The 27,939-nt window shown below is 48.3% G+C and overlaps 1 protein-coding gene and 1 long non-coding RNA gene across 4 annotated transcripts in view; one reads left to right on the top strand and one right to left on the bottom strand.

Moving 5' to 3' along the window:
• syt1a (synaptotagmin Ia) overlaps positions 1-27,939 on the top strand; it is a 512,169-nt gene that overhangs the window by 350,494 nt on the left and 133,736 nt on the right. The window lies entirely within an intron of this gene.
• Positions 9,902-14,789, bottom strand: LOC132210702 (uncharacterized). Its single transcript, XR_009446866.1, has 3 exons — positions 14,673-14,789; positions 13,921-14,059; positions 9,902-9,983 (listed from the first exon to the last, which is right to left on the bottom strand). It is a non-coding gene; the product is annotated as an uncharacterized LOC132210702 (long non-coding RNA).

Below are 27,939 nucleotides of genomic sequence, written 5' to 3'. Positions count from 1 at the left end.
TGGACAGCAGTGAATTGAGGGGAATGTAAGTGAGGTTATTTTATTTTTGGATTAGGATTATTCCACGGCACAACATCGTGGGCCGAAGGGCCTGTACTGTGCTGTACTTTTCTATGTTCTATGTTCTAACTCTGCCAATCTTCTTGTAAAGTGCTCTGTAATGGGGAGCAGAGATAGGAATGTGGAATTCAAAACACAAACAGGTCATAAGATCTTGTTGAATGGTGGAACAGTTTTGAAGGTCTGAATGGCCTACTCTGTTTCTAACTATCTCTGTATGTATGTATGTATGTACCTGGTGACACAGGTTCACCGTCTCACTCAAAAAGCAGCATCTCTGACAGGCATCGGTTATGCAGTCAATGTTTTATACCAAGGCAGAGGCCCATGAGTTTCTGAGGCAGGGCTAAGCCCATCACCAACTGCAGCCAGGACTCCTGATTCAGCTGGACCAAGAGAAACTTGCACAGAAACAGGGCAAGTAAAAGAGGCGGCGATCTAGCCTAGAAATGGGTGACGGGCGTGAGGCTGATGGTCCTTTCGGGCAGCCCGGAAAGTCAAAATAAAGGACCTCAGCCAACATACAAAATAATGACCATAAATGCGGTAGATTCCTATGGTAAGAAGGTGAGTGATGTAGTGGAAAATAAATAAGGAAACTACGATGACATGAGGTGTGAAGTGCCAATGACAAGTTCTGAAACATTACTGAGAGGCTGTGTAGAAGAACTGCTACAATTGTTGTTTATTCCCAGGGCAACAGACAAATAAAACATGAGAGGTGCCCTGGCCATGGCTAACAAGGTAAATTAGGGATAGCGTTAGATCCAAGGAAGGGACGTAGAAATTGGACAAAAACAAGCAGCAGACAGAAGGATTGAGCGTAGTTTAGATTTCAGCAAATGGAGGACAAACGGATTAATTAAGAGTGGGAAAATAACTGGAGAAGCACTGGGAACGGAGTACTGAGAGGGGATCTAATAGAAACCCGTAACTTTCTAGCAAGGCAAGACTGGTTAGACGCAGGAAGGATGTTCCCAGAGGTGAGGGAGCCCAGAACCAGGGGCCACTATTTAAGGCTAAGGGGTCAACCTTTCAGGGCTGAGATGAGGAGAAATTACTTCACCCAGCGAGTGGGGAGCCTGTGGAATTCTCTGCCATAGTAAATGGTTGAGGCCAAAACAGTGTGTTTCAAGAAGGAGTTAAAAATAGTTCTTATGGCTAAAGGGAACGGGGATATAGAGGGATGGTGGGATTGAGGTATTGAGCTCAAGATCAGCCAGGAATGTGGAGCAGGCTCAAAGGGTCGAACGGCCTCCTCCTAGCCCTAGCAAGTGTAAACCAGGGAGTTTTTGACCTTCAGAATACCATTACAACCATTTAAGGCCCTTGAAACAGTTTCATTTTTGTCCCTGTAGTATCCCAAAAAAGTATACAAGAAATTAGAGAGATAATATTCACTCCAGGGGTCCAAGCATGAGCTAAATACAACATTTTCATTAAATTGAATTTGACAATGAACCAGCATGAACCCAACAGAATGTGTATTTTTGGCTAGGGTTTTCATTCCTGCCTTCTGCTTGAGAAACCACAGGGCTGAAATTTTCATGAACTGGAAGCTGAGGTTGCAATTTCACACTCTGTAGGTACATCTCCTGCAGGAGCTGAGAGATACAGCTCACACTATACTCAATGTATCATGGGACTGCCTGCTCAATCTCACAGTGCTCCAGGGAAACTGGCTTACCCCACAACAACTGATGACAAGGAATGGGATAAACACCAATATATGGACCTTCCGACCCTGCTTTCAAAAGGAAAATGAAAGATTTACGTTTAGACAGCAGAATTATCACTTATGGCCAATGAAAGATATTGGGAAGGTAGACATTGTTGCTGCGTTGGAAACTGCAATCAATTTGTGACAGCTATTCTCCATAATTCAGGAAACATAACCTACCCAATCAGGGCCAAGCCCCTTGCTTTGGCTCAGAGATAAACATTGATCAGAGCATGAGGGGAACTTCCTTTCTTCTGTTTGTGCCTTGGGGTGTTTTACATTCAACATTGAAGGCAAAACCGTTTGAAACATACAAAATACCTCAGCACTGACCCTCTGACAGTGTGGCGCTCCCTCAGCACTGACCCTCCGACAGTGCGGCGTCCCCTCAGCACTGACCCTCCAACAGTGCGGCACTCCCTCAGTACTGACCCTCCGACAGTGTGGCGCTCCCTCAGCACTGACCCTCTGACAGTGCGGCACTCCCTCAGCACTGACCCTCCGACAGTGCGGGACTCCCTCAGCACTGACCCTCCGACAGTGCGGCACTCCCTCAGTACTGACCCTCTGACAGTGCGGCACTCCCTCAGCACTGACCATCCGACAGTGCGGCACTCCCTCAGTACTGACCCTCCGACAGTGCGGCACTCCCTCAGCACTGACCCTCCGACAGTGCGGCACTCCCTCAGTACTGACCCTCCGACAGTGTGGCGCTCCCTCAGCACTGACCCTCTGACAGTGCGGCACTCCCTCAGCACTGACCCTCCGACAGTACGGCACTCCCTCAGCACTGACCCTCCGACATTGCCGCACTCCCTCAGCACTGACCCTCTGACTGTGCGGCACTCCCTCAGCACTGACCCTCCGACAGTGCAGCACTCCCTCAGTACTGACCCTCCGACAGTGCGGCACTCGCTCAGTACTGACCCTCCGACAGTGTGACACTCCCTCAGCACTGACCATCCGACAGTGCGGCACTCGCTCAGTACTGACCCTCTGACAGTGCGGCACTCCCTCAGCACTGACCCTCCGACAGTGCAGCACTCCCTCAGCACTGACCATCCGACAGTGCGGCACTCCCTCAGCACTGACCCTCCGACAGTGCAGCACTCCCTCAGCACTGACCATCCGACAGTGCGACACTCCCTCAGTACTGACCCTCCGACAGTGCGGCACTCCCTCAGCACTGACCCTCCGACAGTGCGTCACTCCCTCAGCACTGACCCTCCGACAGTGCGGCACTCCCTCAGTACTGACCCTCCGACAGTGCGGCAATCCCTCAGTACTAACCCTCTGACAGTGCGGCGCACCCTCAGCACTGATCCTCCGACAGTGCATCACTCCATTAGTACCGGCAGTGCGGCACTCCCTCATTACCAACCCTCCAACAGTGCGGCGCTCCCTCAGTGCTGACCCTCTGACAGTGCGGCACTGCCTCAGCACTGACCCTCCGACAGTGCAGTCTCCCTCAGCACTGACCCTCCAACAATGCGGCATTCCGTCAGTGCTGACCCTCCAACAGTGCTTCACTCCCTCAGCACTGACCCTCCGACAGTGCGTCACTCCCTCAGCACTGACCCTCCGACAGTGCGGCACTCCCTCAGCACCGACCCTCCGACAGTGCAGCATTCCCTCAGTGCTGACCCTCTGACAGTACGTCACTCCACCAGTGCTGACCCTCCAACAGTGCATCATGCCGTCAGCACTGACCCTCCGACTGTGCGGCACTCCCTCAGCACTGACCTTCCAGCACAGTGACACTCCCTCAGCACTGACCCTCCAACAGTGCATCACTCCCTCAGTACTGACCCTAAGAATGGGGGATGCTCCCTCAGCACTGACCCTGCAACTGTTCATCCCCCTGAAACCTCTGGTCCTGTGCCCCAATCCAAACTCCTGAATCCATCTGTGCAGGATTGATGGTGGATTACCACTGCATAGAATAACCCTTTAACCTGGGAAAATGAAGTGTTTGTGAACCTTGTAAACAGAGTAAGGAATGTTCTTGGACTCACAGCCCAGACGGGACTACCAATCACATTGCAGTTTACCAAATATTTTTAACTGAAGTTTAGTTCACTAAATCAGTGCGCTTGCGTTGTTCAAGGGCAATGACATTTTTAAAAATGTTTTAGAAAGCTGAAAATGATACAGAAAATATTATCAAGGATATTACCAGGACTGGAGGGTTTGAGTTATTAGGCGAGGATGAATAGAATGGGACTTTGTTCCCTGCAGCGTTGGAGGCTGAGGGGTGACATTGCAGAGGCTTATGAAATCATGAGGGACCTAGATAAAGTGACTAGCAATGGGCCTTTTTCCCAGGGTGGGGGGTCCCAAAACTACGGGGCATAGGTTTAAGGTGAGAGGGTTAAAAATTTAAGAGGGTCCTGAGGGGCAACTTTTTCATGCAGAGTGTGCAGCGTGTACAGAACGAGCTGCCAGAGGAAATGGTGGAGGCTGGTACGATTGCAATATTAAGAGTCATTTGGACAGGTACATGAATAGAGGGATTAGGTTTGCAGGGATATGGGCCACCGTCTCGCAAATGGGACCAGTTCAGTTTAGCACATCTGGTCAGCGTGGAAGGTTTGAATCAAAGTGTCATGCTGTATAACTCCATGACTCTCTGACTCTAAGAATGAAGCCGTAAGATTCAGTTCAATCAAAAAGCATTTCTGTACAAATCCGAAAAGATTAGCCATTTGTTCTGGGTATTGTTGGCCGTGATTCATATTTGGTTTGAGAATTCTCGGGCTGTCAGTGTAAATATCCTTCAACCATTCAAAGATTGCAAAGTTTCCGTTCAAAACAGGTATCCCTAGCATTTTAAATGTCAACCACTTGGGTCAGAATACACCTGGGCCTCGTACTCCTTATCTGTGGAATTCTGTCTCTGAGTCTCTCCCTCACTAGAAATTCAACTTATCGAATAGGATCATTCAGTTGACAAGAGTTTTCAGTCTTCTTGCAACCATGCAGAATTTCATCAAATTCTGCTGAAAAACGTATGTTTCCTTCACTCAAACTGTCAAACTAAACTGCTTGTACCATGAGCCATCCAGAGGGATGTTAGGATCTATTTAATTAACTTGTATACCTTTGGTTTTGAACATATGTTTTTGTCAGATAACCTGGTTCCATGGTCATTTACCGAGACATGGCTGTTGTTTTTACCAGAAATCTGACCCACAATGTGAACAAATTCTTTTCCGAGAAGTGGAATTTATAACAGCCTCTCTTTATTCTCACAGGCCCCGTTGACGAGGCTAGGGGAAGGAGGGTAAGAAGTTTGGAACAGGGGGAACTGACTGGGTGATGTTGGGAGTGGGCCACAGTAAGGCCTGGAGAGAAGTGACTGGAAAGAAGAGGAAAAGAGACAGACCGTCAGGAAGGTCAGCCATGAGGCCCAGCAATGTCTTGGAGCAGGTTTGCAACTCATGACTTCACAGTGATAGAAACACAGAAAATAGGAGCAAGAGTAGGCCATTCAGCCTCTGTCCTGTCCTCATTGACCGTCCAACTCAGCACCCTGTTCCTGCTTTCTCCCCATAACCTTTGATAGTTTAGCCCAAAGAACTATGACTAACTCCTCCTTGAAAATATCAAAGTGTTCGACTCAACCTCTTTCTGCAGCAGAGAATGCCACAGGCCCCCAACACTCCAGGTGAAAAAATTTCTCTTCAGTGGCCTATCCAATATCCTTAGACTGTGACCCCCAGGTTCTGGGCTCCGTGGTCCTTGGGAACATCCTTCTGTTCAAATTCTATAGGTTTCCATAAGATTGTCCCTCATTCTTCTGGATTGACGACCTGCAGCAACCTGTGTAAAGCTAATCATTTACCTTTATATAGCATTTAATAGCTGTTTCTTCCTGGTGCTTTGACAATTATAATGGTGTGTGCCAAATGCACAGTTCACGAACTGGATATTTTGGTGACAGGTTTGATGGTGTAACACTGTTCAGAGTTTCAGCAAACTACTAGCCCTCAGAGACCCTGTCTCCTGCTCATATAGAAAATCAAATTGGTGAAAATTGGACTATTATTTTGAAAATATGTAATGGGTAAAACTGTGGAAGCATCATGCCATTTTATTTTCCCTGAAAAGTCTTTGATGTTATTGTACGAGGACAAAGAAAAGAATTGAGATGATGTTTCTATCCCAGAAAACCTTGGGTGGAGAGCTTCTCTTCAAAGAGAGCTGTCTGATTGAATTTCCTTGTCACGCAAACTCTCATTTGCAAGGCAATTGTGATCTCACCCACGCATCTTTCAAAAGAAATCATCTTCTTTATTTCCCCCTCGGGTCTGAGGCAGTTGATCATCTGGTCCTGAAATACTGCAACATTCAAATAAAACAAAAAATTTACACTCTTGCAGCTCCAGGACAGAATGCCTCACACTTGAAAGCGGAATTAATTCTCTTTTCACGATTCTGGATTGTAGGCTCAGGGCAAACAGGGCTCCAGATCAGGAGAGTTAAAGCAAAATCACAGTGCCACCTTCTTTCTTGCATTGCCCACATTTAGTGTGTGGGTGTTGCTGACAAAGGCTGGGATTTATCAAACATCCTTAGAGCCCTTGAGAAATTGGTGGAGGCTCTGCGGAAAGAAAGGACAGGAAAGATGTCAATTTCTCCAACTCCTTTCACAACCTCAACATAACCCAAAGCAGTTTACAGCCAATTCCTTTGAAGTGTGGTCACCATTGTAATGTAGGAAATCTGACAGCCAATTTGTTCCCCGCAGATTCTCACTAACAGCAATATGATATTGACCAGATATTGATCTGTTCAAGTGATGTTGTTTGGGGAATAAATATTGCAGAGGGCCAGGGAATACTCTCCCTGTCCATAGCAATCAAGGTGAATGACCTTGGAAACAGTAATGGTGACCTCAGGGGTCAAGTGTTCGATGAGAAAGTCAGAACCTGTGCAGCTCACAGCATGCTGCCTGACTTATCTGTGGACACTCTTCCCTCTAAGCTGCCCAGCTACATGGGCAACTCACCCCAGGGTTCTGCGCACAGCGATCAGAGACGTCGAGGGGAGCAGGAAAGGTGAGAAAGAAGCAGGCAATGTGTCAGCAGAGTACCGCAGGATTTGACAGTAGTAATGCCAGGGTCCAAAGAAACAGCATGCATAGAAAGATCCCAGAAACAATCAGCAGAGCTGCATCAACATCAGCACAGTGCAATGTCACAGGAGAATAGACCAATAATTACTGGCTGTTTCTCTCTCGTGACTGGATATTGATGTAACTTAACACAGTAAGTAAAGCTTAAAAACCTTCCATAGAATATCATCATATTTTAGTTTTGAAACAAATTTTCTTCACTTGGTAGAGTTAAGGCGTTCTGGGTGATAGGGTAGATAGCAAGCTTTTTTTTTCTTTTTATCAATGGGATACTAGCCAGGAGCACAGACTTAAATTGAGAAGGAGGGGGCTAAGAAGAGAGCCGAGGGGAATATTTTTTTCGCTGAGGGTGATGGGTCTCTGGAACTTGCTGGCTGAGAGATTGGGTTGGCTCAGAAACTCTCATAATATTTAAGTAGCATTCAGGCATTCACCTGCATTGCTATAGCTACAAGGACTACGGGTCAAGAGTTGGGAAGTCAGGCTGGTGTAATTAGATCAGTGGGACACATGGGTGAACTGGCCTTCTGTGTTATAAATGTCTATGTGTGTCTGTGCCACGGGGTACAAGAGGCTCAGTTCCAATGTGGGATTAGCACACATGTCCAAACACATCCTGCTGAAGGAGAGCATGTCACAGCGACATGACATCACTAGCACATGCCTGTCGCCAGTTTAGAGTAATTATTCTGATTGTTTACATGCTAATATACGGAATGCAGATCTTCCTACAATTCTTACTGACAGCGATCCTATTCCTACCTCTCCAAGTCTTTACAGCACACGACGTCCAGTGTCAAAGTTAGAGCATTGTACATATCAGCATGTTATTCTTATTTTACCACCCAGCTAGTCTCTTTGTTTATCCACCTGCAGCCCAGTTCTCAGGTTCACCACGTACATCTGTATTTACCTTCAACAGTATTCACACTGAACTATCTCTGTCACTCTAACAAGATTTATAACACTGGGACACCAGGTACAGGAAAGGACAAGTGTCCTATCTGGACAGTGAGTGCTTGATGAGCTTATACCAGAAAATCTTTAATCCAACCAGAGGATTCTTGATGGTCATGCTCTGTGCAATAAGAACATGGATAGGGCTGGAGGAGTAAGGTATCCTTTTACTGAGCTGTTTTATATTGAGGGCTTCACTTACTGACAGTCACTTTCCAAGGGGTCTGACTGAGCGCAATGATGATGAGCAGACATCGGATTACATCGACGCAGGGAAAGGGCCTTACGAGGTAAAGATCCCATTCGCCAGTCCTTGTTTCCTCTTAAAAATAACCAAAAAAATGTCTACTAGCAGAATATTGTAATGTCTATTATAAATTCTCTTTGTCGAGTGACTTGGACTGGGACAGTTTATTCAGAACGTCGCTTGTCATTATCTGATTAGTTTTACCAATGGCATAAGCTGATTCTTCACTCTGCTAGTATTTGGAGATAATAAAGTTGAGTCTCATAAGCATAACTTTTCCCCAATTAACAAAGCTTTGCACCAATTTCAGACACACATCCCACATTAAATATCGATTTAGCTAGCCAACAACTCCTGTACAACTCATCACAAACCACACAAGAGCCCCACTAACAGATTGACATGGAGGACCAGTAGGGGCTTATTTTTCAGAACCACATTGATGTAGTTGCCCTGTGAGTGAGTTTCCCACTCTTTAATAGCATCTCAAAAATCACAAAACCTTGTCCCTTCTGACACTGAGGCAGTGCAGGAGTTGCCGGCATGTGTTCCCCACAAGTTAGGTTTGAGGTCAATGCTATGGTACTATCCTGTAAAGGTAGCCCCCTCGCATGTGTTTATTTTCAATCACAGGATGTGGGCATCATTGCCTGAGGCAACATTTGTTGCCCATTCCTAGTTGCCCCTTGAGAATGTGGTGGTAATCTGCCTTCTTGAACTGCTGCAGTCCATGTGCTGTAGGCCTCCACCCGGGACTCCCTCCCCCTGCACCAACCTCCGCCCGGGACTCACTCTCTCCGTGCTGCCCACTGCTTAAGGACTTACTTCCCCCTGCCAGCCTCTACTCCAGGACTCGATTCCCCTCCCCAGCCTCCAATCTAGGCCTCACTTCCCCGCACTGGCGTCTGCTCCAAGACTCACTTCTCTGCACCGGCCTCCCCTTCCAGGCTTACTTCTCTGTTGGAACGTCCACTCCAGGACTCACTTCCCCACACCTCCCTCTGCTCCAGGACTCAAATTCCCACATCATGGTCTGTGCTGGGACTTCTTCCTCATGCCAGCCTCTGCTCTGGGATTCACCTCTGGGCTCACCAGCTCCTCCATTCCTCTCCAGGAAAGTCCAAGTCTGACGTTGAAAAAAAACTTGCAGAGAAAGGAAAGGGAGAGAAAAAAGAGAAAAGGGGACCTCCAGAGAAGGTTGGAGAAGGATCTGTGTAACAAAACTTGTTTTTCTATTGTTTTATCAATGTACAAAAACATTTCAGTTGTTTCACAGATTATCAAATACATTTTACCAGCCGAGCATAAAAATGAGATTGTCGGACAGGATTTAGTCCAACAAGGAATCTGCAGGATTCTTTAGGGAAAAGAGAGAATTAGGGATTCAAGAATTAAAGATGCAGAGAGCTTTCTGGGAGGATTTGGGGTCGATGCTGCTGAAGGCACAGTATAAGGTCGAGTGAAGAAAATTGGGGAAAGTCAAGATGGTAGACTTAGAAAGAATCAGATATTTTGATGACTTACGGGGCTGGAGGAAATCACAGAAATGGAGAGGGAGCAAGGGATAGAAGGTTTGGAAGACAGGTATTAAAATTGAGACATTGAAACCATAACTCTGTTCAAATGCTGAATTGATTAATTATCTTTTGACGTAAAAGATTATCTTTATTGCACTTGCCATTTTACAGATTTTTTTATGTAATAGAGTTTCCCAATCAGCTTATAAAATCATTCTGTTATCTCCACCATTAATATCATTTTTTGCAACTCCCATCAATTGCCTGACTCCAGTTGTCTTCTTGATCCATGGCCTAAAACATTTGCTGGAAGTTGCTGGAAAAGCCAAGCAGGTCTGGCAGCATCTGTGAAGGAGAAAACAGAGTTAACATTTCTGGTTCCGTGACCCTTCCTCAGAACTTCTTGATCTTCTTCTTCATCCATGCCTCATTTTAACTACCCATCGTAACCAGTGTCTCACTGGTCACTCTCACTGGTAATAGTCTGTTTCCACTGTATCTTTCTTGGGCCTTCACTTAATTCTGGCCTGGTTATTCAGTCACTGCTGTGTTTCCACATAACTAAACTGTGAACATTTGAGATACCCTTTCTTGTGTATATTTTGGCTGTGATGCATGAACACACTGTACAGCATCAAATGAAATATTCAGAGCATCTTACCTGTATCTGGGCATATTTATTATTCTTGCTGCACATTTGCATAAACTCAATCATCCCCTGCAACAATTAGAAAGTCATGAGTAGCATTTCCAAATAACATTTGAATATTTATCAATGCTTTCAAATTCACTTGTGCTGGGTTGCACTGTGAGGAGAGCAAAATCATTTGAGTCACGTGCTGTGACATTCAAGTAGGGCCTATGTGGAAAGCAGATCAGACTGTGCTTTTTTCAGTCATATGCCTTTTATTCCAAACAGAAAAAACAGTGAGAGAATATTTAATATGGTCTGTTCCACAGGATGCATCATAGCTAGAATCTCAGAAGAGACCATTTCAACTAGAAGTGATGATTGGAACTGCAGATGCTGGAGAATCCAAGATAACGAAATGTGAGGCTGGATGAACACAAGCAGGCCAAGCAGCATCTCAGGAGCACAAAAGCTGGCGTTTCGGGCCCAGACCCTTCATCAGAGAGGGGGATGGGGTGAGGGTTCTGGAATAAATAGGGAGAGAGGGGGAGGCAGACCGAAGATGGAGAGAAGAAGATAGGTGGAGAGGAGAGTATCGGTGGGGAGGTAGGGAGGGGATAGGTCAGTCCAGGGAAGACGGACAGGTCAAGGAGGTGGGATGAGGTTAATAGGTAGGAAATGGAGGTGTGGCTTGGGGTGGGAGGAAGGGATGGGTGAGAGGAAGAACCGGTTAGGGAGGCAGAGACAGGTTGGACTGGTTTTGGGATGCAGTGGGTGGAGGGGACGAACTGGGCTGGTTTTGGGATGCGGTGGGGGAAGGGGAGATTTTGAAACTGGTGAAGTCCACATTGATACCATTAGGCTGCAGGGTTCCCAAGCGGAATATGAGTTGCTGTTCCTGCAACCTTCGGGTGGCATCATTGTGGCACTGCAGGAGGCCCATGATGGACATGTCATCTAAAGAATGGGAGGGGGAGTGGAAATGGTTTGCGACTGGGAGGTGCAGTTGTTTATTGCGAACCGAGCAGAGGTGTTCTGCAAAGCGGTCCCCAAGCCTCCGCTTGGTTTCCCCAATGTAGAGGAAGCCACACCGGGTACAGTGGATGCAGTATACCACATTGGCAGATGTGCAGGTGAACCTCTGCTTAATGTGGAAAGTCATCTTGGGGCCTGGGATAGGGGTGAGGGAGGAGGTGTGGGGGCAAGTGTAGCATCGTCCAGTCCCTATACACCTGTATTCCGCATGCAGATGGCCTCAAGGCCCTCCGCTTCTTCCTGTCCCGCAGGCCCGACCAGTCCCCCTCCACCGACACCCTCATCCGCCTAGCCGAACTCGTCCTCACCCTCAACCACTTCTCTTTCGATTCCTCCCACTTCCTACAGACTAAGGGGGTGGCCATGGGCACCCGCATGGGCCCCAGCTATGCCTGCCTCTTTGTAGGTTACGTGGAACAGTCCCTCTTCCGCACCTACACAGGCCCCAAACCCCACCTCTTCCTCCATTACATTGATGACTGTATCGGCGCCGCCTCTTGCTCCCCAGAGGAGCTCAAACAGTTCATCCACTTCACCAACACCTTCCACCCCAACCTTCAGTTCACCTGGGCCATCTCCAGCACATCCCTCACCTTCCTGGACCTCTCAGTCTCCATCTCAGGCAACCAGCTTGTAACTGATGTCCATTTTAAGCCCACCGACTCCCACAGCTAGCTAGAATACACCTCCTCCCACCCGCCCTCCTGCAAAAATTCCATCCCCTATTCCCAATTCCTCCGCCTCCGCCGCATCTGCTCCCACGATGAGGCATTCCACTCCCGCACATCCCAGATGTCTAAGTTCTTCAAGGACCGCAACTTTCCCCCCACAGTGGTCGAGAAAGCCCTTGACCGCATCTCCCGCATTTTCCGCAACACATCCCTCACACCCCGCCCCCGCCTCAACCGCCCAAAGAGGATCCCCCTCGTTCTCACATACCACCCCACCAACCTCCGGATACAAAGCATCATCCTCCGACACTTCCGCCATCTACAATCCGACCCCACCACCCAAGACATTTTTCCATCCCCACCCCTGTCTGCTTTCCGGAGAGACCACTCTCTCCGTGACTCCCTTGTTCACTCCACACTGCCCTCCAACCCTACCACACCCGGTACCTTCCCCTGCAACCACAGGAAATGCTACACTTGCCCCCACACCTCCTCCCTCACCCCTATCCCAGGCCCCAAGATGACTTTCCATATTAAGCAGAGGTTCACCTGCACATCTGCCAATGTGGTATACTGTATCCATTGTACCCGGCGTGGCTCCCTTTACATTAGGGAAACCAAGCGGAGGGTTGGGGACCGCTTTGCAGAACACCTCCGCTCGGTTCACAATAAACAACTGCACCTCCCAGTCACAAACCATTTCCACTCCCCCTCCCATTCTTTAGATGACATGTCCATCATGGGCCTCCTGCAGTGCCACAATGATGCCACCCGAAGGTTGCAGGAACAGCAACTCATATTCCGCTTGGGAACCCTGCAGCCCAATGGTATCAATGTGGACTTCACCAGTTTCAAAATCTCCCCTTCCCCCACCGCATCCCAAAACCAGCCCAGTTCGTCCCCTGCCCCCACTGCACCACACAACCAGCCCCGCTCTTCCACTCCACTCACTGCATCCCAAAACCAGTCCAACCTGTCTCTGCCTCCCTAACCTGTTCTTCCTCTCACGCATCCCTTCCTCCCACCCCAAGCCGCACCCCCATCTACCTACTAACCTCATCCCACCTCCTTGACCTGTCCGTCTTCCCTGGACTGACCTATCCCCTCCCTACCTCCCCACCGATACTCTCCTCTCCACCTATCTTCTTCTCTCCATCTTCGGTCTGCCTCCCCCTCTCTCCCTATTTATTCCAGAACCCTCACCCCATCCCCCTCTCTGATGAAGGGTCTAGGCCCAAAACGTCAGCTTTTGTGCTCCTGAGATACTGCTGGGCCTGCTGTGTTCATCCAGCCTCACATTTCATTTCAACTAGAAGGACGGCTTATTAAAAGGTGTGGGTGGTTGTGTGACAGGGAACTGAGGAAGGGGGAAATCTTATTGTTTGGAAGTCATCCTGTTCAGATATGGATTCATAGAACCATGTGGTACAGATGAGGCCCTTCAGCCCATCAAGCCTTCTCAAACGAAAACTACTTTATATCTACACTGGTCCCACTCTCCAGCACTTGGCCCATAATTCTGAATGTTATCACAGTTTCAGGTCCTGGTCCAAGTATCTTAAAGGTTGTGAGATTTCCCTAACTGGCAGTGAATTCTAGACCCTCACCATCCTCTGTGTGAAAATGCTTTTTCTCAAATCCCCTCTAAGCCTCCAGCCTTTCACTTTAAAATTATAACTTCTTGTTATTGACCCTTCGACTAAGGGGAGCAGCTGCTTCCCATTCACCCTGTCTGTGCCCTTCAACATCTTGTAGATCTATTATGTTATGATATAGCCTCAGGGTGGCTTAGACATGAGCCAATACCATCTAGCACAGAGCTAAGAGGATTACCACCACACTCCAAGATCCTCGGGGAAAGATCATGTCTAAATAGAGGATAATCAATGAAGCTAGTAATTTGGATTCATTAAAAGCATGCAAATGCAAGGAGGTTGCATTACACTGTTAGAAATTGTTGGTGAGTCCTCCATTGGAGAATTACGTTCATTTCTGGGCGTCATGTTTTCGAAAGGATCGCGGGCAATGCAGAGAGCTCAGAGGATGTTACCTGGGATGTCACCTGGGATGTGGCCGTTCATTGTCTGAAAGAGTACAAAAGACAGATTTAAAGTAATTGGCACATTTGTTAATGAGCTTGAGTGGAGTGGGAGCCAAGAGTTTGGTTTTGTTGTGATTTGAAAGCCCAAACAGGCAGCAGAAGCAATTCCATCGTAACTTTCAAAAGGCAGTTTCAATAAATGCTTCAACAGGGAAAGCTGGCAGGGATCTAGGGAAAGGGTGGAAGAATGGGAATCATAGAATAAACCTTTGTTAGAGTCGGCAATGTGCCAATGTGCTGAGTGGCCTGGGGCCATGTTAATCCACTCGATAGCAGTAACTACAACACTGAAACCGTATGTAATCTTGTCACAACATCTTTCAATGTAACAAAAATTATGCATAGCTTTCTCTCTCTCTGGGAGAAACGAGATGAAATTTGACACATTTCCCACTCATTTCCTCAGCATTGCCCTTTAAACATTGCTGAGATTTAGCGAGCTTTGAGAAGATTTGTAGCTCAAGTTGAGGTTCTGGATGTGAGTTTGCTCGCTGAGCTGGAAGGTTAGTTTTCAGACGTTTCGTCACTTTTTTTTTATTTGAAAAAATATACTTTATTCATAGAATGTACAAAAAATAAAACATTTATACACCTACCCAGTCATGCAAGCCACTCCGGGTTACCCAGGGGGTACGTACACCAACTAAAGGGAAAAAAAAACAAAACAGAGAAAAAAAAAACAAAGCAAAGAAACCGCCCCGGCAGTCGTCTTCCCGCACAGTCCCAGTTGGCCCCCTGCCCAGTTGGGGAAGGCGCCAGCTGGGCCCAGTTACCAGATAGGATTCTTTTCCCTTTTCTGGACGAGGGGGCTCATACGGTGGTCTTTCCCCACCGCGCCTTGGCGGCGGCTGCCCCAAGCTTTAGCGCGTCCCTCAGCACGTAGCCCTGGACCTTGGAGTGCGCCAGTCTGCAACACTCGGTCGGGGGCAGTTCTTTCAGCTGGCAGACCAGCAAGTTGCGGGCAGACCAAAGAGCGTCTTTCACCGCATTGATGGTCCTCCAGGCGCAGTTGACGTTGGTCTCGGTGTGCGTCCCCGGAAACAGCCCGTAGAGCACGGAGTCCCGCGTCACGGAGCTGCTCGGGACGAACCTCGACAAATACCACTGCATCCCCCTCCAGACCTCCTGCGCATAGGCACACTCCAGAAGGAGGTGATCAACAGTCTCGTCCCCCCCGCAGCCACCTCGAGGGCAGCGTGCGGTGGTGCAGAGATTCCGGGCATGCATAAAGGATCTCACTGGCAGAGCCCCTCTCACCGCCAGCCAAGCAATGTCCTTGTGCTTGTTTGAAAGTTCTGGCGATGAGGCATTCTGCCAAACGACTTTGGCAGTCTGCATGGGGAACCACACGACGGGATCCACCCTCTCCTTTTCCCGAAGGGTCTCGAGGATACTACGTGCTGACCACTGCCTGACGGCCTTGTGGTCAAAGGTGTTTCCTTTCAAAAATTTCTCCACGAAGGACAGGTGGTACGGAACGGTCCAACTACTCGAAGCGTTCCACGGCAACGAGGCCAGGCCCATCCTTCGCAACACCGGGGACAGGTAGAACCTCAGTAAGTAGTGACACTTGGTGTTTGCGTACTGAGGATCTACGCACAGCTTGATGCAGCCACACACAAAGGTAGCCGTCAGGGCGAGGGTGGCGTTCGGTACGCCCTTTCCCCCATTTCCCAGGTCTTTGTACATGGTATCTCTGCGGACCCGGTCCATCCTCGACCCCCAAATGAAGTGGAAGATGGCCCGGGTGACCGCAGCGGCGCAGGTCCAGGTAATAGGCCAGGCCTGCGCCACATACAACAGTACCGAAAGCCCCTCGCACCTGACAACCAGGTTCTTACCTGCGATGGAGAGGGACCGGAGCGTCCACCTGCCCAGCTTCTGCTTAAATTTGGAGATACGCTCCTCCCAAGTCTTAGTGCATGCCCCAGCTCCACCAAACCAAACACCCAGCACCTTCAGGTAGTCTGTCCTGACGGTGAAGGGGATGAAGGAGCGGTCGTCCCAGTTCCCGAAGAACATGACCTCGCTCTTACCCCTACTGACTTTGGCACCCGAGGCCAGTTCAAACTGGCCGCAGATGTCCAACAGCCTACTCACCGACCGACGATCGGTGCAGAAGACGGCGACATCGTCCATGTACAGGGAGGTCTTGACCTGAAGGCCTCCGCTGCCTGGGATAGTCACGCCCTTCAGGCTCACGTCCTTCCTGATGGAGGCGGCGAAGGGCTCCACACAGCACACGAACAAGGCAGGAGAGAGCGGGCAGCCCTGCCTGACTCCAGATCTAACAGGAAAACTGTCTGATTCCCACCCGTTGATCGAGACTGCGCTAACGATGTTGGCGTAGAGCAGCCGGATCCAATTGCGGATGCCCTCCCCAAACCCCAATTTGGAGAGGACGTCCCTCATGTAAGCATGAGAGACCCTGTCGAAGGCCTTCTCCTGGTCCAGGCTGACGAGGCAGGTGTCCACCCGCCTGTCCTGTACGTAGGCGATCGTATCCCTGATGAGCGCGAGGCTCTCAGCGATCTTCCTGCCCGGCACAGCACAGGTTTGGTCAGGGTGAATCACCGACTCCAGGACAGACCTGACCCGGTTGGCAATGACCTTGGCCAGGATTTTGTAGTCCACGTTCAAAAGTGAAATGGGACGCCAATTCTTAATTTCTTCCCTCTCCCCCTTCCTCTTGTAAATGAGGGTGATGATGCCCTTCCTCATGGACTTGCACATTTCCCCTGCCCGAAGCGCACTATCGTACATCTCCAGCAGGTCCTGGCCGACCAGGCCCCACAGAGCAGAATACAGCTCGATCGGTAAGCCATCACTTCCGGGAGTCCTATTCCTCTGCAAGGACTTCAGGGCTCTGGCCAGCTCGTCCAGGGATATCGGCCGGTCCAGCCACTCCCTCGTGCCGTCATCTAAGACCTCCGTGATAGACGACAGGAACGACTCGGAGGTCGTGCTGTCCGTGGGCTTCGTGTCATACAGTCCGGCATAGAAGGATCTGCTGATCCTCAAAACGTCGGGCCGAGACGACGTCACCGAGCCGTCGTCCTCCTTCAGCCGGCTAAGCACAGAGCTCTCTTTGTGCACCTTCTGAAAGAAGAAACGCGAGCACGTCTCGTCCTGCTCCACAGAGCGGACCCTGGACCGGAAGATTATCCTGGAGGCCTCCGCGGCGAAGAGCGAGGCTTGCTGGCCCCTCACCTCGCGGAGGTCCTCCGTGACATCGACCCCCATCAACTGCAGAAGGAGCAGGTTCTGCACCCTTTTCTGGAGTCGCGACAGCTTTCCCCGCCTCTCTCTTGCCTTCTGAACACCCTTGAGGACAAAGAACCTCTTGATGTTCTCCTTCACCGTCTCCCACCAGTCGCCTGGAGACTCAAAGAGGGGTTTCACGGTCCTCCAACCGGTGTACTCCCTCTTAAGCTCCTCGACGTTCTCTGGGGTCAACAGAGTCGTGTTGAGCTTCCACGTCCCCTTGCCGGCCTGCTGGTCGTCCTGTAAGTGACAGTCGGCCAACAGGAGGCAGTGATCAGAGAAGAACACCGGCTCGACACCAGTGGATCTGACCGAGAACGTCCGTGACACAAACAGGAAGTCTATCCTTGAGCGGATAGACCCGTCTGGCCGCGACCAGGTGTACCTCTGCTGCGCTCCGTCTGCAGGGGTGCTGAAGACGTCGAGCAGCTTGGCGTCCTTCACCGTGCCCATCAGGAATCTGGACGTGATGTCCAGTTGAATCCCCCCACCCGCTGTCCCCACGCTGGATCTTCCATCTGCATCAATGATGCAGTTGAAGTCTCCGCCTAGGATGACCGGCCTGGACGTAGCCAGCAGGGGTGGAAGCCGCTGCAGGACGGCCAACCGCTCACTCCGTACCGCTGGGGCGTACACGTTGATCAGCCTCAGGGGAGCATTCCTGTAGGTGATGTCAGCCACTAGGAGGCGCCCCCCCCCACCACCTCCTGAACTTGAGAGATGGTGAAGTTGTGCCCCCGCAGCAGAATAGCCAGGCCCGAGGAGCGACAGCCGTTACCCCCCGACCAGATCGAAGGCCCACAGGTCCAGGCGCCGGACCATTTCCCGTACCTGCTGCGGTGCGGTATCCCGCACTCCTGCAGAAACAGGAGGTCCGCCTTGATGGTGGTCAGGTAGGCCAACGTGGACACACATCTCGCGGTTGACTTGACGCTGCGCACATTAATGCTCGCAATTCGTACCCCCATTGTGGGCAGTGACCGCAGTACCCTCCCCAAGTCCAAGGTCCAGCCCCTCCATCTGTCCCTTCATGCCCATTGCCCGGGCTAACTGCTGGACGCTCTCTGGGCTCAGGAAACCGTCTGTGCTGCCTTCCGGGTGGCATCCCCCCGTCAGGGGTGCGGAGGCAGGAGGGTCCGGCTCCGGATCAGGCTGGGGACGTGCTGTTTCCTCCTTCCCGCCTGGAAGTTCCGGGGGGCCCTCCAGTGCTCCAGCGGCACTTGACTGGGTGTCGGAGTGAGCCTCAGGACGCCTCCCGTCACCTGGAAGCGGGGTGCTGCTTTCCTTCCCCCTCGAGACCTTTAACTTCTGCTTCGGGTGGGCCCTCTCCGAATCCTCCTCGTCAGAGGAGCTCTTATAGCCCCCCTGTAGCTGTCTCTTCCCTCCTGATTGTTGCGGTTCCTGGGCCCGTCGACGCACCTTCCTCCTCGCTTTCTGGACTGTAGTCCACTCCCCTGGGTCGCCTGTCGCCGCCTCCATTGGCTCCGGGTTGTCGGGGGGGATTGGAGCCTGCAGGGGTGCTTTGCTGGCCTCGGGCCCATCCTGCAGGGCTGGGCCCTCCTGCACGGCCTGGCCCTCCTGCACATTAGTGGGGTCCTTGCTGGGCCCTGGTGCCTTCCTCTCCTCCGGAGGGGCTGGCCCCGCATTTCCCCTGCCGGCGACCTGGGCGTAGGTGGTACCCCGCTGCGGGCATGCCCTATAGAGGTGGCCCGCTTCCCCGCAAAGGTTGCAGCTTCTCTCTCGTGGGCAATCCTTTGCAAGGTGTCCCTCCTCCCTGCAGTTCCTGCAGATGGTGGCTTTGCAGTCGGCCGCCATGTGACCTGACCTACCACAGGCATGGCAGACTTTAGGTTGCCCTGCATAGGTCAGGTAGCCCCTGCTCCCGCCGATCGCGAAGCTGGACGGTGGGTGTGCGACATTCCCGTCTGCGCCCATCCTCAGCGTCACCTTGACCTGCCTCTTACTCGTCCAGATGCCAAAGGGGTCCACGATGTCAGTTAGGTCCCCTTCCACCTTCACATACCTTCCGAGGAAGGTCAGGACATCAACTGCTGGCACATGCGGGTTGTACATGTGTACAGTCACCATACGGCTCCTCTGTGCTGGCATCACAAACAGTGGGACAGCGGTCAATACAGAGAGGGGGCCCTCACCTCCTTTCTCCTTGAAAACCTCCAGGAAGCGCTCGCAAAGCTTGGCACTCCGGAAGGTCACATCGTAAAAACCTCCTCCAGGGAAATCCTGCAGGCAGTAAATGTCCGCAGCAGCGAACCCACAACAGTCCAACAGGACCCTCTTCACGAAGAAGGTGCGGTCCACAGGTGCACCTTCATCCACCTTCTTTACGGAAACACGGATGGTGTTCCGGACCCCCTGACCTGGGGCACGAGCACTTGCCGCAGCCATCGTTGCAGGTTGGCTGCTCCCCTGAACCAGCGTTAGGCCGAAGCCAGCATTAAGATCCACTGGTCGCAAGGGTGCACAGCCAACCCGACGTCCTCCTTTCACCTCCAAGACAGCAGTCTCCTCCTCTCAGTCCACAAGAGAGTGGGTCTTTATTGTGCTCGAGATGTGAGCTGGTTCACTGAGCTGTAAGGTTTGTCCCCAGATGTTTTGTCACCATTCTAGGTAACATCATCAGTGAGCCTCCGGTGAAGCGCTGGTGTTATGTCCCGCTTTCTATTTATCCATTTAGGTTTCCTTGGGTTGGTGATGTCATTTCCTGTGTTGGTGATGTCATTTCCTGTTCTTTTCCTCAGAGGATGGTAGATTGATTTGGAGCCAATCTGTTTGTTGATGGAGTTCCGGTTGGAATGCCATGCTTCTAGGAATTCTCATGCGTGTCTCTGTTTGATTTGTCTTAGGATGGATGTGTTGTCCCAATCAAAGTGGTGTCCTTCCTCATCTGTATGTAAGGATATGAGTGATAGTGGGTCATGTCGTTTTGTGGCTCGTTGATGTTCATGTATCCTGGTGGCTAGCTTTCTGCCAGTTTGTCCAATGTAGTGTTTGTCACAGTTCTTGCAAGGTATTTTGTAAATGACGTTCGTTTTGCTCGCTGTCTGTATAGGGTCTTTTAAGTTCATTAGCTGCTGTTTTAGAGTGTTGGTGGGTTTGTGGGCTACCATGACACCAAGGGGTCCGAGTAGTCTGGCAGTCATTTCGGAAATGTCTTTGATGTAGGGGAGAGTGGTTATGGTTTCTGAGCCCGTTTTGTCTGTTTGTTTGGGTTTATTGCTGAGGAATCGGCGGACTGTGTTCATAGGGTACCCATTCTTTTTGAATACGCTGTATAGGTGATTTTCTTCTGCTCTGCGTAGTTCCTCTGTGCTGCAGTGTGTGGTGGCTCGTTGGAATAATGTTCTAATGCAGCTTCGTTTGTGGGTGTTGGGATGGTTGCTCCTGTAGTTCAGTATTGGGTCCGTATGTGTTGTTTTCCTGTAGACGCTGGTTTGAAGTTCCCCATTGACTGTTCGCTCTACTGCGACATCTAGGAATGGCAGTTTGGTGTTGTTTTCCTCCTCTTTTGTGAATGTTATGCCAGTAAAGGGTATTATTGATGGTCTTGAATGTTACTGGCAAAACATTCACAAAAGAGGAGGAAAACAGCAACAAACTGCCATTCCTAGATGTCACAGTAGAGCGAACAGCCAGTGGGGAACTTCAAACCAGCGTCTACAGGAAAACAACACATACGGACCAAATACTGAACTACAGGAGCAACCATCCCAACACCCACAAACGAAGCTGCATTAGAACATTATTCCAACGAGCCACCACACACTGCAGCACAGAGGAACTACGCAGAGCAGAAGAAAATCACCTACACAGCGTATTCAAAAAGAATGGGTACCCTATGAACACAGTCCGCCGATTTCTCAGCAACAAACCCAAACAAACAGACAAAATGGGCTCAGAAACCATAACCACTCTCCCCGACAAAGACATTTCCGAAATGACTGCCAGACTACTCAGACCCCTTGGCATCAGGGTAGCCCACAAACCCACCAACACACTAAAACAGCAGCTAATGAACTTAAAAGACCCTATACAGACAACGAGCAAAACGAACGTCATTTACAAAATACCTTGCAAGAACTGTGACAAACACTACATTGGACAAACTGGCAGAAAGCTAGCCACCAGGATACATGAACATCAACTAGCCACAAAACGACATGACCCACTATCACTCGTATCCTTACATACAGATAAGGAAGGACAGCACTTTGATTGGGACAACACATCCATCCTAGGACAAGCCAAACAGAGACATGCACGAGAATTCCTAGAAGCATGGCATCCCAACCAGAACTCCATCAACAAACACATTGATTTGGAGCCCATCTACTATCCCCTGAGAAAAAGAACAGGAAATGACATCACCAATGCAGGAAATGGCATCACCAACCCAAGGAAACCTAACCAGATAAATAGAAAGTGGGACATTACCCCAGCGCTTCGTCGGAGGCTCACTGATGATGTTACCTCGAATGGTGATGAAACGTCTGAAAACGAACTTTCCAGCTCAGCGATCCATTGCTGAGATTTGGTTAATGGTTAATTTCTCCATCTGACTTGGGCAGACATCTCATTGGTAAATGTAAATCTGGGCTCTAGACTGTCATTCAAACTGAAGATGACGTTATCAATCACATGGTAGTAAGGAATAAGGGCTACTCCTTTGGAGAGATAAAATCTCTGATACTGGAGGCAGAGATAACACGGTGTAGAGCTGGATGAACACAGCAGGCCAGGCAGCATCAGAGGAGCAGGAAAGCTGACATTTTGGGTCGGGACCCTTCTTCAGAAATGGGGGAGGGGAAGGGGGTCTGAAATAAATAGAGTGGATGGACAGCGCTGGGGAAGATAGGTGGGATGGTGAAAGGTGAGTGCAGTGGTAGGGATCGATCAATGAGGTGGGAGAACCAGTAGGTGGGAGAAAAGACAGTCAGGTCGAGGAGGCAGAGATGAGAGGGAGGGTTGGTCATGGGATGAGTTGGGGAGGTAGGAAATTTTGAAGCTAGTAAAGTCAACTTTGAGATCATTGGGTTGTAGGATTCCAAGGCAGAATTTGAGGCGCTGCTCCTCCAGTTTCCGGGTGCCATTGTTGTGATACTGGAAGAGGCCCAGGGCGAGCATGTTGTCCAATGGTGGGAGTGAAAGTGGTTCGTGATGGGAGGTGTTGTCATTTGTCACAAACCAAGCATAGGCACTCTACAGTGTCTGTCCTGTTAGCAAGGAATCATTGAAACATGGAAACAGAAGCAAGAGATGGCCATTTGGCCCACTGAGGCTATTCCACCATTCAACATGTCCATGGCTGACCCTCTGTCTCAATGCTAAGCTGCCACTTTCTCCCCATAGACCTTGACACGTTTATCTTTTAGAAATCTATTGACTTCATTCTTAAGTATATTCAGTGACTTGGCCTCCAAAGCTGGCTGGGGTATAGAATTACACATGTTCAGTACTATCTGAGTGAAGATATTTTTCCTCATCTCAGTCTGAAATGGCCTACTCTGTATGGTGAGATAAAAACATGGAGGCAGCTTTCTCAGGCTAATGTTGCAGCTCCGACAAAAAAGCAGATGATGTTATGGGTAAAATGGGCATTACTGAGAGTTGGAAAGTTACCTAGACCAGCTAAAGTACATCCTCAGTTTCTGAAGAAGCAGAGATGGAAATAATTGAAACATTGGTCTCAAGCTTCGAATCCTCCCTGAAATCCTCATGGAGGACTTAGCCTGTTAATCAGGTAAGGGGAGTGAGATACACCAGGAAAATGTAATCCAGTCAATGGAAAAGCAGTGACGGGGAAGCTCCTTATCAAGGGTGATGTTCTTTTTCATTTAAGAAGACATGGGTTAATCTTGGATAGATTTCTTCAAAATAATGCCCGACTAATTTGATTATATCTTTTGAGGCCTTGTTTTGTAGTGGGTGAAGCTGAGTATCCATCAGAGCTAGACTGAATCACTTTGAAAAGGTAAACTGCCCAACACAAGTGCTTGAAGTATGTCATAAGTAAAAACCACTAGTAGTACGTTCAGATTAGAGTTCAGAATAGGGCTAAGGTTTGGGATAACATTGCTGTTAGTGTTATGATTAAGAATAGGGTTAGGGTTAAGTTTCAACATAGAGTTAAGGTTAGGGTTAAGGATAGGGTTTGCATTGGGGTTAGGGCTCAGAAGAGGGTTAAGATTAATGTTAGAGTCAATGTTAGGGATAGAATTAGGATTAGAGTTAGGGTAAGGATTTTGAATAGTGTTATGGTTGGGATAAGGTTAGGTTTAAGGTTAAGATTATGGATAGGGATAGAACTTGGGTTAGGGACAGGTCGTGATTTGTGGCAAGGTTAAGGTGAGAGTTAAGGTTAAGCAACATGTCATTGATGATAAACACCTCTCCTGTTTGGTCATGTTTATTGAATGTTTCCAAATTCCCCTTACCAAAGACACCCATATGTTATGGACAAGTTTCATTCAAGGGAATAAAGGAAAGTATCCAACTACCTGAGTGAGCACTTCAAATATCGTAATAGTCAAGGCTGTGGGCCTAGTGCAAGAAAGAGAAAATAATATATGTTGCAGAGATAAGATTTATAATCATCTAGAAAAGAATAAATTGATTAGGGATAGTCAGCACGGTTTTGTGTAGGGTAGGTTGTGCCTCACAAACCTTACTGAGTTCTTTGAGAAGGTGACCAAACAGGTGGATGAGGGTAGAGTGGTTGATGTGGTGTATATGGATTTCAGTAAAAGCATTTAATAAGGTTCCCCATGTAGGCTATTGCAGAAAATTCAGAGGCATGGGATTGAGGGTGGTTTAGTGATTTGGATCAGAAATTGCATAGCTGTAAGAAGACAGAGGGTGTTGGTTGATGGGAAATGTTCATCATGGAGTTCAGTTACTAGTGGTGTACTGCAAGGACCTGTTTTTTGGGGCCACTGCTGTTGTCATTTTTATAAATAACCTGGATGAGGGTGTAGAAGGATGGGTTAGTAAATTTGAGGATGACACTAAAGTCGGTGGAGTTGTAGATAGTGCGGATGGATGTTGCAGCTTACGGAGGGACATAGATAAGCTGCAGAGCTGGGCTGAGAGGTGGCAAATGGAGTTTAATGTGGAAAAGTGTGAGGTGATTCACTTTGGAAGGAGTAACAGGAATACAGAGTACTGGGCTAATGGTAAGATTCTTGGCAGTGTGGACGAGCAGAGGGATCTCGGTGTCCGTATACATAGATCCCTGAAAATTGCCACCCAGGTTGATAGGGTTGTTAAGAAGGCACACAGTGTTTTAGGTTTTATTGGTCGAGGGATTGCGTTTTGGAGCCATGAGGTCATGTTGCAGCTGTACAAAACTTTGGTGCGGCCGCACTTGGAGTATTGCGTACAGTTCCAGTCGCCGCATTATAGGAAGGATGTGGAAGCTTTGGAAAGGGTGCAGAGGAGATTTACCAGGATGTTGACTGGTATGGAGGGAAAGTCTTATGAAGAAAGGCTGAGGGACTTGAGGCAGTTTTCATTAGAGAGAAGAAGGCTAAGAGGTGACTTAATAGAGACATACAAGATGATCAGAGGGTTAGATTGGGTGGACAGTGAGAGCCTTTTTCCTTGGATGGAGATTGCTAGCATGAGGGGACATAGCTTTAAATTGAGGAGTGATAGATATAGGACAGATGTCAGAGGGAGGGTCTTTACTGAGAGAGTAGTAAGGGCGTGGAATGCCCTGCCTGCAACATAAATAGACTCGCCAACTTTAAGGGCATTTAAATGGTCATTGGATAAACATATGGATGATAGTGGAATAGTGTAGGATAGATGGGTTTCAGATTAGTTTCACAGGTCAGCGCAACATCGAGGGCTGAAGGTCCTGTAATGTTCTATATTCTATGTTCTACTTTTGTCAGTACTGACCTGATGGGCTGAGGGTCCTGTTCTGTAGTGTATGGTTTTATGATTCCATAATTCTCAGATTATTCAAAACTGAGTTTCACATGGCTGTTCGCCGGGAGGAAAATGGAGAGCAGTATGATTGTAACATATGAAACATGAAAACCCAGGCATTGTTCTGATGAAACGGGTTTTACTTTGTGATCTTATTCTGCAGATATCACTAGCAGCAATATTTACAGTGACATCTTTTGTTTCTTGTAATGCTTTAAGAGGAGGGATTTTATTTTGCCTGTGAGTGCCTTGTGGCTGCCAGCCATTGGCTTTTGATATGGAGTTCTGTAAAAAGTCTATACATCAGGCAGTCATAAATAATTCAAGGGTTTGTGCACTTTACGTTTCCTCCAAAAGGGAATTAAAGTTGGCTGTTGGGAGGTGGTGTGTTTCTGTGACACAGTTTGTCCAGATTAATTTATTAATTCAATAACATTTTTGCTGTTTCCTTCGATTTAGTTAAAAGTAATTGACTTATACAACACATCACTGATGACAAAGAGTTAATCACATTTTCTTCTACTCACACTTATTAGTCAGCGTTCTGATGTCCCCTCACCTTATTACATTTTCACAGAATTGTACCATGCACAATGTCTCGCACTATTTATGAAGGACCTTGACTTCAGTCAAGTCTGTGAATATAAATTGATTTTTATGCGTAGACACAATATGTGCCTGAGAGTAGATCGCTCTTCTACATTAAAAAGAAAAATACTTTGGAGCATCTGAAAACAGCAAGAAATCTCTTTGGGTGTTATTGAAATTTCATGGATAAACAGGAGAGAACAATTATCTTTTATGTCAGGCGTTTGTCTCATGTTGTAACATTGAAGCAATTGTTTTGTTCAGAAGGAATATGAAGGGCTCTTCCACTGTGAACTAAAACGAAACACCGCGGTGACAGATGCCAGAATAATCATGCGATGAAAAGGTGTTACCTTTAACTCCTCCTGAAATGATTGCTGCATGCAATACCTCAGAATGCGAATCCTAAACCATCTGATCATTGATTCTATTAATGATGGAATGATTCCAAAGCTAGCTATCAAATGTCACAAAGGGAAAAGTTGGTAGGGAATTCAGGGGCTGAAGAAGTGGGAGGGTAACTGAATTTTCAAAAAAGACAGCACTGTTGCACTGGCCTGGTGGCTCCTGCTATGATATACAATTCTGTGAATAAAATATTTGCCACGTGTAATCCAGCTCCAAAGCAACTGGCTGAGTTTTTGATGATGAGAGATCCATTTATACAGTTTCACTGGCTTCCAGACCCACTTAAGATATGAAATTAGCCACAGGAAAGCAGCATTATGAGGCTTCTCCATTGTTATGAGTTCCAACTGAACCTGTCCTGTTTATTTATTTATGTTTCTACAGACTGAGCATTCTGCTCAGTTTTCGGCGGCCATGCACCCACACAGATCTGTCAAGTGATAAACAAGACGGAAAAATCTATGCATGCAAATGAGCTCTAGTTTAATATTAGCTTTTGTGGTTTGGAGATTGGATGCGATTTCTCTTTTAAAAATCCAAGGAGAATGTCAATCAAAGTGTGCATTGTGATGTGGTTTATAAAGCCAAACTATCGGAAATATAAAGAGTTGTATGGCTTTGAGAGAATTGGCCATATTTATAATAGATACATATGGTCACAGAAATTTGAGGGTGCATACATGAGGATCAATGGTCGGCACAACATTGTGGGCTGAAGGGCCTGTTCTGTGCTGTACTGTTCTATGTTCTATGTTCTATGTTCTATACTACATACAGCCATTGTGTAGAAAGTTGCATTTATACAGCACCTCTCATGAGCTCAGCATGTGCTTTACAGTTAATAAAGAATGTTATGTAATATAGAACCCGGCAAGCTTCAGCACACAGTAATGTGGCTGTGATTGGATAATCTGCTTTTCATGTTGTCTGAGGGATTACTTTCGGCCTGGACATTGTGCTGAATTCCCTTGCCCTGCTTTGAAATAGCGCCAGGGTATGTCTTTGCAGCCAGCTGAGCAGGCAGCCAGAACTTCAGATTAATTTCACATACTGTAACTTACCATCTGCCATGGAGAAGGTTTCAAAATCAGTCGTAGAGAAGGTTATAGCTGGGCACTAAGAAAAATTCAAAATAGTCATGAGGAGTCAGCATGGTTTAGCAAGAGGAAAATCATGTTCAACCAAAACATTGGAGGTCTGTGAAGGAGCAACATGTTCTGTGGATAAAGGAGAACCTACGGAAGTACTATACTGAGGTTACCAGAAGGCATTTAACTAGATGCCACATGAAAGATTATTCTACCAAGTAGTTCATGGTGCAGGGGTGTAACATTCTGGCATGGATAGAGGATTGGTCAGCTACTAGAAAACAGAGATTATGCGTAAATGGATCTCTGGCTGATTGACGGATTGTGACCAATGGGGTCACATTGTCATCTGTGCCATCAATGACTTTGATGATGAGAGTGAAGGCGTGATAGCCACATTTGCAAATAATAGGTAGAAAGGTGTGTTGTGAAGACAGATGTAAACAAATTGAGCTCTTAGGAAACATCTGGCAGGTGGGGAATAATGTGAAGTCACTTGGGATAATGAAAGGGCAGACAGCATAACTTGAACGAAGAATGACTGCAGAATTCCAAGATAGATAGA

Source organism: Stegostoma tigrinum, chromosome 18, assembly GCF_030684315.1.
Source record: "Stegostoma tigrinum isolate sSteTig4 chromosome 18, sSteTig4.hap1, whole genome shotgun sequence".
NCBI lineage: Eukaryota > Metazoa > Chordata > Chondrichthyes > Orectolobiformes > Stegostomatidae > Stegostoma > Stegostoma tigrinum.
The sequence above is the reverse complement of the archived record's forward strand: the minus strand, read 5'-3'. Positions and strand labels throughout refer to the sequence as shown.